Raw genomic sequence first — 12,688 nt, 5'->3', positions numbered from 1 at the left:
TCCATACATGACTGGAAAAACCATACCTTTGCCTGTATAGACCTTTGTTGGCAAAGTGACATCTTTGTTTTTTAGTATGCTGTGTAGGTTTGTCATAGCTTTTTTTCCAAGGAGCAAGCATCTTAATTTCATGGCTGCAGTCACCATTCATAGTGATTTTGTTTGGAGCCCAAGAAAATAAACTCTGTCACTGTTTCCCATTGTTTCCCCATCTATTTGTCATGCAGTGATGGGACTGGATGCCATGATCTTCATTTTTTGAATGTTGAGTTTTAAGCCAGCTTTTTTACTCTTTTCTTTCACTCTCATCAAGAGGCTCTTTAGTTCCTTTTCACTGTCTGCCATTAGAGTGGTATTATCTACGTATCTGAGGTTATTGATACGTCTCCCAGCAGTCTTGATTCCAGCTTGTGATTCATCCAGCCCAGCATTTTATTTGATGTACTCTGCATGTAAGTTAAATAAGTAGGGTGTCAGTATACAGCCATGTCTTACTCCTATCCCAGTTTTGAACCAGTCTGTTGTTCCGTGTCTGGTTGTAATTGTTGCTTCTTGACCTGCATACAGGTTTCTCAGGAGACAGACATTTTGCCTTCATGCATTTCTTTTTCTTTGGGATGGTTTTGGTCATGCATTTCTTTTTCTTTGGGATGGTTTTAGTCACTGAGTCCTGTACAGTGTTACAAATCTCTGTCCATAGTTCTTCAGGCACTCTGTCTACCAGATCTACAGAATATTAGAGTGGGTTCCCATTACTTTCTCCATGGTGTCTTCCAGACCCAGAGATCGAACCCACATCTCGTGCATTGGCAGGTGGATTCTTTGCCTCTGAGCTACCTGGGAAGCCCCTGGTAATTTTCATTCTGAAATCTATGTGGTTAGATATTAATACAGCCACTACAGCTTTCTTTTGAAATAATACATGCTTGATCCTTTTACTTTTAACCTATATAGCATCATATTTAAAATGGATTTTTGGTAACAGTTGGGTCTTATTTGTTAATTTAATCTTGTAGGTCATTTATATAATTATTGATACATTTGAGTTTTAATATTTGTTACTGTTTGTTTCTTGTGTTTTTTGTTCCCATTTTTCCTTTTCCTTCTTTTGGATTGAGTATTTTTTAAATATCTGTTTTAATGTATCAGTTTTTGGCTGTATCTCTTTGTCCCTCTTTTTAGTAGTTGCTCTAAAGACTTTTTAGTATGTTCTAAATAATACACCATATATTTAATATTTAATTTTCCCCATATTATTAAATATAAGTATAATATATTAAATTAAACATTATACTTCCCTGGTGACTCAGTTGGTAAGGAATCTACCTGCAATGCAAGAGACCCACGTGGGTCAGGAAGATTCTCTGGAGAAGGAAATGGCTACCCACTCCAGTATTCTTACCTGGAGAAGTCCATGGACAGAGGAGTCTGGTGGGCTATTACAGTTCATGGGGTTGCAGACTTGAATGTGACTGAGTGACTAACACTTTTACTCCTTCTTCCCCCCGCCGCCACCCTCTCACCTCCTCATATATCTTTTAAGTTTCTATTTTACAACTTAAGCTAGAACATAAAGCCTTAATAACTGTTTAGGTTCCATTGCCCTATCCACTTACATGATGATTGTCATATGAATTGTACATATATAGGTTGAAAGCTCCCCCCATGTAAATGTTATAATATTCCCTTTCAAGAGCTGTGTATATTTTGAAGATCTTAAGAGATGAAAATTAATCTTCTTATATTCACCTAGTGATAGTTCCCATTTTTATTGCTCCTCCAACATTCCTGAAGTTTCCCTCTGATACAATTTTTTTTTTTTTTTACTAGTTTTAGCCTTGAAACTTCTTTTACATTTCTTTTAAAGCTAGAGTGTTGGCAACAAAATAATATTTTGCTTCATCTGAGAATATATTTATTTCATTTCATTCCTGAAGGATATTTTCACTGAATATAGAATTCTGAATTTTCGGTTGTTTTCTTCCAGTGTTTTTAGATATGGTTCATGGTTTCTGATGAAAAGTCATTTCATTCAAATTGCTCCCTATATCAGGATTTTTCAACTTTAGTACTTTGGACAGGATATTTTCTTGTTGTGGAGTCCTATCCCGTTCATCATAGGATGTTTAGCAGTATCTCTAGCCTATACCCATTAGCACCCCGACCCACACAGTGATAATAAAAAATGACTCTGGACATTGTAACATATCCCCAGGGATGTAAAATATCCCACAGTTGATTTTTTTTTTTTATTTATTGTTTTTAGCAGTTAGATTATGACGGGCTTGGACATGATTTGAATTTATCCTGTTTGGGTTTGCTTATTTTCTTGAATCTATAAGTTCTTCATTTTTGCTAACTTTTGGAAAGTTTCAACTACTGTTTCTTCCAAGTTTTTCTTTTTTTGCACCAATAGCTTTTCTTTAGGGTTTTCAAAGACATGAATAGCTTGTTTGGTATTGTCCCATTGGTCCCTGAAGCCCTGTTTTTTTCTTTTTCAAAAATATTTTCCCCTCTCCGTTCTTCAGGTTGGATAATTTTTATTTGATCTGTCTTCAGGTTTACATAGTTTTCCCTTTGTGGTATTTTGCTGAATGGAACCCTTTAAAAAGACATGTTCATTTCCTAAACTCTGGAATTTGTGAATATTACCTTATATGATAAACTGGTGTGATTAATTAATTTGAGAATTTTGAGAGGAGGATAAATTCCTGGATTATCTGGTAAGCTGTAAATCCCATGACAAGTATGCTTATAAGAGTGAGGCAGAGGGAGATCTGCTAGACAGAAGGGGAGGAGGCATTATAACTGCAGGGGCAGAGTGATGCAGTCACAAGGAATGTTCACAGCCACCAAAAGCTGAAAGAGGCAAAGTACAGGTTGTTCCCTAGAGCCTTCACAGCTAGTACAGCTCTGTCAGCACCTTGATTTCAGACTTCTTAATTGTATCCTTGATTGAGACCTTCAGATCTGTGACAGAATACATCTCTGGTTTTTTTTTTTTTTTTTAAACCACCCAGTTTGTTACAGCAGTCATAGAAAATGAATACATCTGCCATCTTGATTCTGCATTCTATCAAGTCAGGTTTTTATTTCAAATATTGTGATTTTTTAATTCTAAAATTTATATTTGATTCTATTTAATAGCAGCTTCTCAGATTTATTTTCCATTTGAGTGTTTACCTTTATTAATGGAACATGATTATATTGGCTACCTTAAGATTTTTGATAAGTCCAACCTCTGGGTTATTTATTGGTTGGCATCTATTGGTTGTCCTTTTCTTCTAATTTTCCGCCAAATTTTCCTGCTTCTTGGTATGTTGGGTAATTTGGGGTTATATACTGGACATTTTGAGTATTATGTTGTGAGAATTTGGATCCTGTTAAAATTCTTTGGAGAATTTGCTGTTTAAGCAGGCGTCAATCTGATTAGGTTCAGAGCAGTTTTTACTTGTTTTTTATGGACAGTAGTTCTAATATCAGTTTTAGTTTCTAAACCTTTGCTGTACTGATGGCATCTGTTTGCTGTATGCACCAGTCACAGATGGACTGGGCTTGGGCAGCATTTATTTTGTATTTCAGTTCTCAGTGCTTTTGTAATACTTCTTTGGAAATTCCATGAACGTTCAACTTGGTGGAGGTTTAGTACTTACGTTTGTTCCTAACTAGAATTATAGATATTAAAGATTCACAAGCTCAATACTAGTTGAAGTGTTAAGGATAGCTTTTATTCAGTAAATATTACAATAGGGAAGAGAGAATTCAACTTTGTCAAAACAAAAGGCAGGAGGCTTTTTAGAAACTGGAGTGTGCTAAGGGAAAGGCATCCAGTGGTGTTGAAGTGGGGTTGGTCCATATGCCGAGGGGAACCTGGATTTGTAATTGTTACTTAGCCAGAGGAGAAATAAACTTCTTTTATAACAGAGGCAGTGGTGCAGGTTTTAGAGCTAAGTGAGTCTCTCAGTTGTGTTCGACTCTTTGCGACCCTTTGGACTGTAGCCCACCAGCCTCCTCTGTCCATGGAATTCTCCAGGCCAGAATACTGAAGTGGGCCACCAGGGAGGCCCAAGTTAGAGCAAGGCACCCACCAAAGTTAAGTCCCTGTCTTCCTACAGGGTCTGGAAACAAGAATGAGAATTATCTTCTTGAATGTATTTTAAACAGATTGCTCTACGGTTCTTGAAAAGGCAGTTTTAGGTGGTAGACAGTTATTATCTCAAGGCGGCAGAGGAGGTATTTATAATGGCAAGCTTTCTAAAGTAACTGCCCAAAGAGGGATTTCAGGGGCCTATCATCCAGTTTTAGCTGGAACAAACAGTAAATTCTTCTGGCAACACTGAACTTTCTCAGGCAGGAAATTAAGGGGACTGGAGGAGTCATCTTAGGGATGGAACCATAAGTTGTTGGAAACTGTCCTAGTGTTTGTTCAAGTCTGTTAGTGTGAGAAGTCATTTATGACAAAGCATTTATGCTGAGAGTCTGCAGTTTTTATAGATCAAGTTTGAGGCCTAGTCAAGAAGAGGGTTCAGAGGAACCTGACTAGAATTTGGTCAAGAGGAAGTCTTTGTCATAGATTACATTCTTCTCCTCTTCTTTCATGGGCGTTTTCCCCATATTCTCCAGTTCCTGTAGCCAGAAAAGTTGGATTCTCTTATGAGACGTCTGAGCACTGAAGAATTGATGCTTTCGAATTGTGATGCTGGAGAAGACTCTTGAGAGTCCTTTGGACAGCAAGGAGATCAAACCATTCAATCCTCAAGGAAATCAGCCCTGAATATTCATTGGAAGGAGTGATGCTGAAGCTCTAACACTTTGGCCATCAGATGTGAAGAGCTGACTCATTGGAAAACACCCTGATGCTGTGAAAGATGGAAGGCAAGAGGAGACAGGCATGACAGAGGATTAGATGGTTGGTTGGCATCACCGACTCAGTGGACATGAGTTTGAACAAGCTCAGGGAGATAGAGCAGGGGACAGGGAAGCCTGGTGTGCTGCAGCCCATGGAGTCTCAGAGACTAGGACACGACGTAGCGACTGAACAGCAGTACGCACAGTTTCAGTCTCCTGTGTTGTTGCTCAGTTTTGGGCGCAACTGTGCCTGCCTTCAGGGTGAAGTGGTTCGAGAAAGCATAGGTGTCCCGTCCCTGTGGGTTCTTTTTTAAGAAAAATTATTTCTTTTTTGGTTGTGCCACACAGCATGTGGGAAGCTAGTTCCATGACCAGGACTCAAACCCACGTTCCCTGCATTGGGAGCGCAGTCTTAACCTCTGGGCTGCCAGGGAAGTCCCCTCTCACGGTCTTAATATATATGCTATCTCCACCATTGTGGCAGTAATGCAGATGCACTATTGCTGGCCTTGGGACAGGGCTGGGAGAAGAGGAAAAGAAAACAGCCTCAGGGACTGAACTTACCCGCTCTGGCTTTCAAGAGCCTTTTCCCCCAGTGCTTTGGCTAGATGAGCGTCTTTTCCATATGAAGTTTTTCCTTATTGTACCTGCTACACAATTTCCTGTTCCACTTAATTCTACGTCAAAGCTAAGAAATAAAGTGTGTGGTGGGGTGACCAAAAGAAAATTTATTGTTCAGTCAGATTTCAAAGGAAATTTACGTATTTAAAGAGAAATTTATGTATTGATCTTTTTTACAAGTTGATTTTCCTCTTCAAGCTACCTGTTGTATACTTCCCAGAGTCCTTAGGCAGCTGATTCTTTGCATTTTTTTCATGGAGATTTTAGTTGTGATCAGTTGGAGAGAGGGTTTGCAGCAGGCTTATTTACACTCATCATTCCTGAAATTAGAAATACTTGGGCCAATGATTTTTAATATTTAAAACAATATGGAAAAGTTCACTGATAAAGTTTTAGATTCCACATTGGAAACTAGTCTTTAAGAAACTCTACTGCTGTCATGTTTTGGTATAGCACCAAAAAAGAATCCACAGTTATCTGAAAACACTTTTAAAATACTCGTTCCCTTTTTCTAGCTATGCATTTATGTGAAACCAGGTTTTCTTTTCAGCCAAAACAATATTGATGGTGGTTTAGTTGCTAAATAGTGTCCGACTCTTGCAACCCCATGGACTGTAGCCCGCCAGGCTCCTCTGTCCATGGGATTTTCCAGGCAAGAATACTGGAGTGGATTGCTATTTCCTTCTCCAGGGGATCTTCCCAACCCAGGAATCGAACCCAGGTCTCCCGCATTGCAGGCAGATTTTTTACTCACTGAGCTATGAGGGAAGCCCAAAACAACGTTGTAATACAGTAAATGCAGAAACAGATATGAGAATCCACGTTCTATTAAATAGACATTTTTAAAAGATATGCAAAAAATGTAAAATAATTCTACTCTTTTCATTAATGTTTTGTTTTAGAAAATATAATTTTCATTTAAAATATGTTAAAACATATTGGCCTAAATGTGATTATATTTAATTGGATTATATATAAATGCCCTAATATTTTATTACCTTTAATTTTCATGGTAAATATTGATAGAACCAACATAAAAAAGTTCTTTGAGTCTTCACATTTTAAGTACGTGAAGGGGTTTTGAAACCAAATAGTTTGAGAATTGTTGATTTAGTAGGTAATTGGTTTCCATGTATTTATAACTTGTATATTCCTCTTCTGTTCCTTAAGAGTCAGCAGTAATCAAAAGTACATGAACTCGGCGGGGGTGGGGAGTGAAAAGAACATGTATTTGACTCCCATTTGACTCCCAGTTTCCACTGCTTATTTTCACAGGTTGAAAAGTCATTTAATTTCTTAATATCTGTATTATGAAGTGAGGATAATACTTTAAATGATTGTTGTGAGGGAAATGCTAGGATATGCCTGAATTATAGACCTTCAGTAAATGTTCCTTGGTGTATATTTTTAACAACTCTTAGCCTTTTTGAGGGTGTAGAAACCTTTCATTTTAAGCCAGTAGGTGTTCTCTAACTCAGTTTGTTGATCCCTTTCCAGTTAGAATGAAGGGTATAATTTATGAAGATTCCTAGAACAGTAAATTTCATATTGTCTTTAGTGACATATTGAAATGATTGAGTTCTTTAATTCCAACTTGGTTCTGTCCTTGTGGTAACCAGATTAGTGAGTGTGTGGAGATCCAGTTTGGGAATGAGATTGGAAGTGAATTTGAAAAACAAACTAAGATGAGGAAATAAGCCCGGGAAAAAAAGACAAGCAGGATGTGGGTACTATAAGGCGAGAATGATGTCAAGTGCGAGGTCCATGATGTTTATATGTTGAGAGCAGGGCAGGCAGTCAGTGTGGATTAGTGGACAGCTTTATAATGGAAATCCAACACTCAATGTCAGGGAGAAATTGGACACTGTTTGGTGAGGCTGTTTGGTTTAGGTGCTAGGTTCAAGGACAGAGACAAAAGGATAGGAATCTCATTCCTGAAAGCAAGAATGGGGGCAGAGAACATCCCAGTGCAAATATTGTTGGTGTAATTGGAAATATGGAGCTGAAGCTTTTGTAGGAAACTGGGATATTAATTGACAGTCTTTACAACCAGCCCTCTGGGTTGAATCAAAGAAAGTGCAGTGGAGTCACTTCAGTTTTAATTTAGGTCATTTAAACTAAGCTTGGATAAAAGAGAGCAAGAGAAATGGCTGTTAAAATAGTGCAAATGTTACTACTTGTAATTCTCCCCTGAGCATCTGTTCCAGGGCAAGCATGAGATGGGAAACATTTACTTTTGTTTTCTCAGGTTGCCTCAGTTGCTGTCCCTCCCATAGTGTCATGTCATTTCACTTTGTGGCTTGTTTTCAAAGATGCAGAGTTTTCCCCACTATCCGAACTCTAAAGTTAGCTCTTTTATCTGGTCCTTAACTGAGAGTTGGTCATCAGAGGAAAGCTAAATTATAGTGGGTTTTGTTTTTGTTTTAGAATGTAATTGTTTAAATTTTGAATGTAATTCTGCTGGAAAGTAGATTGCATTTTATATCAACTTAACTACTCTTATATTTCGTTTTTTATCTTACTTGTCCCGTGTTCCTCATCCATATTTTGTGTTTTGGATGCCTGTTCTGATTAGCAAGCTTTCAGTTAGTTTTCTCTCTTTTATAGTACATTTAAAAAATCAAGTAATATGAATGAAAAATAGTCAAACCACACATATATATGGAGTGTAGAGAGGGAAATGAAAGGCTTACCACTCAGAGAGGCTACCACTGTACAGTTTGATGTGTATCCCCCTTGAACTTGCAGTGTAGTAGAATTTTTTTCAAAATATCAGTCGTATTGTTTTGGAATTTGATGGTGTGATCACTCACCTAGAGCCAGACATCCTGGAATGCGAAGTCAAGTGGGCCCTAGGAAGCGTCACTACAAACAAAGCTAGTGGAGGTGATAGAATTCACTTGAACTATTTCAAATTCTAAAAGATGATGCTGTGAAAGTGCTGTACTCAATATGCCTGCAAATTTGGAAAACTCAGCAGTGGCCACAGTACTGAAAAACGTCAGTTTTCATTCCAGTTCCAAAGAAAGGCAATGCCAAAGAATGTTCAAACTGCCTCACAATTGCACTCATCTCACATGCTAGCAAAGTAATGCTCAAAATTCTCCAAGCCAGGCTTCAACAGTACGTGAACCGTGAACTTCCAGATGTTCAAGCTGGATTTAGAAAAGGCAGAGGAACCAGAGATCAAATTGCCAACATCCAATGGATCATCGAAAAAGCAGGAGAGTTCCAGAAAAACATCTATTTCTGCTTTATTGTCTATGCCAAAGCCTTTGACTGTGTGAATCACAGTAAACTGTGGAAAATTCTGAAAGAGACGGGAATACCAGACCACCTGACCTGCCTCTTGGTAAATCTGTATGCAGGCCAGGAAGCAACAGTTAGAACTGGACATGGAGCAACATGAAACATGGTTCCAAATCGGGAAAGGAGTATGTCAAGGCTGTTTATTGTCACTGTGCTTATTTATTTAACTTATATGCAGAGTACATCATGAGAAACGCTGGGCTGGATGAAGCGCAAGCTAGAATCGAGATTGCTGAGAGAAGTTATCAGTAACCTCAGATATGCAGATGATACCACCCTTACAGCAGAAAGTGGAGAAAAACTGAAGAGCCTCTTGATGAAAGTGAAAGAGGAGAGTGAACAAGTTAGCTTAAAGCTCAACATTCAGAAAACTAAGATCATGGCATCTGGTCCCATCACTTCCTGGTAAATAGATGGGGAAACAGTGAGCAACTTTATTTTGGAGGGCTCCAAAATCACTGGAGATAGTGACTGCAGCCATGAAATTACAAGACGCTTACTCCTTGGAAGAAAAGCTATGACCAACCTAGACAGCATATGGAAAAGCAGAGACATCACTTTGTCAACAAAGGTCCATGTAGTCAAAGCTGTGGTTTTTCCTGTGGTCATGTATGGATGTGAGAGTTGGACTGTAAAGTAAGTCGAGCGCCGAAGAGTGTTGGAGAGGACTCTTAAGAGTCCCTTGAACTGCAAAGAGATCCAACCAGTCCATCCTGAAGGAAATCAGTCCTGAATATTCACTAGAAGGACTGATGCTGAAGCTGAAACTCCAATACTTTGGCCACCTGATGAGAAGAACTGACTTCATTTGAAAAGACCCTGATGCTGGGAAAGATTGAAGGCAGGAGGAGGAGAGGATGACAGAGGATGAGATGGTTGGATGGCATCACCGACTCAATGGACGTGAGTTTGAGTAAACTCCGAGAGTTGATGTTGGGCAGGGAGGCCTAGCATACTGCAGTCCATGGGGTCTCAGAATCGGATACGACTGAGCGACTGAACTGACCATACTTGAGTCATTATTTTAGAAGACTGGTAGGTTTTGAGTCCTTTGCAATAATCCCCCAAAGGTATCTTCCTTGTAGATACAGTTGAATGCTAGGGGTTGTTGAATTCTAAATTAAAATGCATTTCTCTGAATATGCTGAAGAACTTAACTCCTTCGTTGAGAAAACAGAATGTTATTCAATAAACAGAAGCTGAATTTATTTGCTTGCTAAACCAGGGGTAGCTATTTATGTATCTCTCTGAAGAAAGTAGAGAGCTAATCTAGGTGCAGGAGTGACTTAAATTGCAACATTTCCTCTCTTTATTCTAAAAGAGTTTGTGTAAGTTGGAATTATTTGTTCCTTTTTTTGCTGTTCTTTGAATTTTAATAGAATTTGCCTGTGAAACTATCTGACCCTGGTGTTTTCATTTATGGGAAGATTTCTTAATGACTAATTCAGTTTTACTATTTTGTTACTTTAATTTTTCTATGAATTTGTACATTTACTTTTTCTCATATATTGATAAAGATTTTAATATTCCTGTAGCTTTTGAATGTCTAGCATCTATAATTAGGACTCCTTTTTTATTTATATTTGGGTGTACTTTTTCCTTTTTTTCGTTTTTAAAGAAATTTGTTGAAGTATAGTTGATTTACAGGGTTGTGTTAGTTTCTGTTTACAGCCAAGTGGTTCATTTTTATATATATTCTTTTTCATATTCTTTTCCATTATGGTTTATCACAGGATATTGAATATAGATCCCTGTGTTACACAGTAGGTCCTTGTTTATCTATTCAATACATAGTAGTTTGCTAATCCCAAACTCCCTCACGCATGTGCCCCTGCCCTCGACAGCCTCGACAGTTTTTCCTCTGTCTGTCAGTCTATTTTATAGACAGTTTCATTTATGTCATTTTATTTTTAAATAATTCTATTTTGGCTGTGCTGGATCTTCACTGCAGTGCGTGAGGCTCTCTGTTGTAGCACATGTGCTTTCTCTAGTTGCAGTGAGGGGGGGCTGTTCTCTAGTTGTGGTGCGCGGCTTTCTCAGTGCCGTGGTTTCTCTTGTTGTGGCATGGGTACACGGGCTTCAGTAGTTCTGGCACACGGGCTCAGTTGCCCCGCAACGTGTTGGATCTTATTTCTCAGTCCAGGGTTCAAACCCTTGTTCTTTGTGCTGGCAAATGGACTTCCCATGCAGGGAAGTCTCAGTGTGTCATATTTAATAAGTGATGTCATATGGTATTTGTCTTTCTCTTTCTGATTTACTTCACTTAGTATAATAGTCTATAGGTCTGTGTTGCTGTACATGACATTATTTCACTCTTTTTATGGCTGAGTAGTATTCCACTGTGTATATATACCACATCTTCTTTATCCATTCCTGTTTCCATGGACATTTAGGCTATTTCCATGTCTTGGCTATTGTAAGTAATGCTGCAGTGAACATTAAGGTATGTGTATCTTTTTTATTTATAGTGTTGTCTGGATATATGCTTAGGAGTGGGATTGCAGCCTCATATAACAGCTCTATTTTTAGTTTTTTCTGTTTTTTATTTTATTTTATTTTTTTTTGAGGAAACTATCTTGTTTTTCATGGTGGCTGCACCAATTTACATTCCCACCAACAGTATAGGATTTTTCTCCACACCTTCTCTGGCATTTGTTATTTGTAGACCTTGCCATGATTGCCATTCTGACTAAGGTGAGATAGTGCTTCATTATGGTTTTGATTTGCATTTTCTAATAGTTAGTGATGTTTAGCGATGTTGAGCATCTTTTCATGTGCATGTTGGCCATCTATATGTCTTCTTTGGAGAAATGCATGTAGGTCTTCTGCCCATTTTTTGATTTCTTTTTTTTTTTTACTGAGTTGTATGACCTGTTTGTATATTTTGGAGATTAAGCCCCTGTCAGTTGCATTGCTTGCAGATGTTTTCTCCCAGTCCATAGGTTATCTTTTTGTTGTGCTTGTGGTATCCTTTGCTGTATAAAAGCTTATAAGTTTGATTAGGTCCTATTTACTTTTATTTCCATTGCCTTGGGAGACTGACCTAAGAAAATATTGGTATGATTTGTCAGAGAATATCTTGCTTATATTCTAAGAGTTTTATGGTGCCATATCTTATATTTAAGTCTTTAAGCTATTTTGAGTTTATTTTTATGTATGGTATTATGAGAGTGTGTTCTAACTTCATTGATTTACAGGTAGCTGTCCAGCTTTCCTGACACCACTGGCTGATGAGACTGTCTTTTCTCCATTGTATATTCTTCGCTCCTTTGTTGAAGATTAATTGACCATAGAGATGTGGGTTTATTTCTGGGCTCTCTATTCCTTTTTTCATTTTTTAGTCTTGTCAGAACTATATCCATGTTTTAGTCATGACATCTAACTTTGTCTTGAGCCTTTCTTCTATGTCTTTGCTGTTTCATTAAATTCTGCTTTTATTTGTAGTATTTCCTTTTATCTGCTTTTCTTTATGTTCTTTTCTAACTGAAGACAGATGATTTGTTCATTAATTTATTTTTAACTTTTCTTATTTTTCTGATGTAACTATGTATAACTACAGATCTTTTTTATATACCTCTTTTGCTGCATCACACAAAGTTATTCGTATAGTCTTTAATTTTACTTATAAGTATTTTCAAAATTCTGTTAAGATTTCTTCTCTGACTCATCAGTGTTTGTTGTTATTGTTTTGCTCAGTAGTGTCTGACTTGGTGACCCCATGGACCATAACCCACCAGGTTCCTCTGTCCGTGGGATTCTCCAGGCAATAATACTGGAGTGGGTTGCCATTTCCTTCTCCACATCAGTTTTTAGAAGTTTCTAAACCTATAAGATTTTTAAAAAGTTATCTTTGTTATGATTGTCAGAGAATATGATTTAAGATACCAAGTACACAAAAAATGTATAGAGA

The 12,688-nt window shown here is 37.8% G+C and overlaps 1 protein-coding gene across 2 annotated transcripts in view; it reads left to right on the top strand.

Annotated features, from left to right (window-relative positions):
- NCK1 (NCK adaptor protein 1) overlaps positions 1-12,688 on the top strand; it is a 70,387-nt gene that overhangs the window by 38,813 nt on the left and 18,886 nt on the right. The window contains exon 1 of one of the 2 annotated variants that reach the window (XM_052641989.1): positions 12,014-12,075. The exons of the other annotated variant lie outside the window; for it this stretch is intronic. The gene's annotated coding sequence lies outside the window, so the exon portion shown is untranslated. Of the gene's footprint in view, positions 1-12,013; positions 12,076-12,688 lie in introns of those variants that run through there. 2 annotated transcript variants of the gene reach the window in all.

Source organism: Budorcas taxicolor, chromosome 1 (assembly GCF_023091745.1).
Source record: "Budorcas taxicolor isolate Tak-1 chromosome 1, Takin1.1, whole genome shotgun sequence".
NCBI classification, from domain to species: Eukaryota; Metazoa; Chordata; class Mammalia; order Artiodactyla; family Bovidae; genus Budorcas; species Budorcas taxicolor.
Note: the sequence above shows the minus strand (reverse complement) of the source record. Positions and strands in the feature narration are given on the sequence as shown.